Below are 1,186 nucleotides of genomic sequence, written 5' to 3'. Positions count from 1 at the left end.
CATTCATACTCTTTTATGTTCTGCAGATGTCAAACATTATGGTGAACTCACCAACAAAGATGTCTGATTGTTTATTGAATCGATGACATTAAATATATATATATATTTTCAATTTGATCACTTTAAGATTTTAACTGAATTCCTGTCATAAACAATGTAGTCAGCCAGGTCAAGCCCTCATGATGTTTACTGCAACCCTTTTTTCCAATATTATTTCCTTCTAGCCTCTAAATACCATACTTCTGGTGAAATGATGTAGATTTAAATATTAGGGATGTACAATATTGTGCATAGTCATACAATTATGAAATTTGACAGAAAGCATTCTGAAACAAAGGGGAAAGTAGCAAAATACAATTCTGAGGCTTGTTGCCGTTTTATGTCAAAATATCATCCACAACATTCCCAAAAATATATTAAAAAATGTCTTCTTGACAAATTCTAATCAAAAATAATTATTTTTCATGACTTTATGGCAAATGTAACCTCTTGACTTGTATATAAGACACGTTTGATTTCAACTGGCTTGTCTGGACGCTAAAGCCTCTGCAGAAAATGCTTCAGGATACAGTCCCACTAATGGATGAAGACTGGCTGCAAGAAAACTCTGACTGCAGTTAAATGAAAAACTCCTGGAAAACAAAATCAGTAGTTTTTCTCCAGAATTTGTGATGCTGATAAAGTGAGTTGTGATCTTTAAACCCTTTTAAACTTGGAGCAACATCACTTTAATCGTGGTGCGTTTACAAATAATTAAATCTTTAAAACCTGAGCAAGTTGGTGTATTTTCTTTCAAAAACACGGAAAAAGGGAATGAGCAACTAAGCAATAAATGTAACACAGATTAATGTATTAAAAATATATATTTTTAAAAAGCTATCAAAAAATGTCTGGGTAAAAAATAAAAAAGCTAGGAAAAAATACATTTGTAATTATCATAATTATATATTTAAATTATTTTATAAAATTATAATTTTTAGGCACTTTCCTCAGGTCATTTTCTTACTTTTTTACTCCTTTTTCTTTTCTTTCTTTTAATTTCCAGGTCATTTTCTTGCATTTTTTTCTTTCACTAATTTCTCCATCATTTCTTCTCTCATGCTCATTGCCCTCTTCTCATGTTTTTGAAAGAAATCAAGCCAATTTACCCAGGTTGCAAAGGGTTAAAGGAAGAACTAAAAGCATT

Source organism: Plectropomus leopardus, chromosome 12 (genome assembly GCF_008729295.1).
Source record: "Plectropomus leopardus isolate mb chromosome 12, YSFRI_Pleo_2.0, whole genome shotgun sequence".
NCBI classification, from domain to species: domain Eukaryota; kingdom Metazoa; phylum Chordata; class Actinopteri; order Perciformes; family Serranidae; genus Plectropomus; species Plectropomus leopardus.
The sequence above is the reverse complement of the archived record's forward strand: the minus strand, read 5'-3'. Positions refer to the sequence as shown.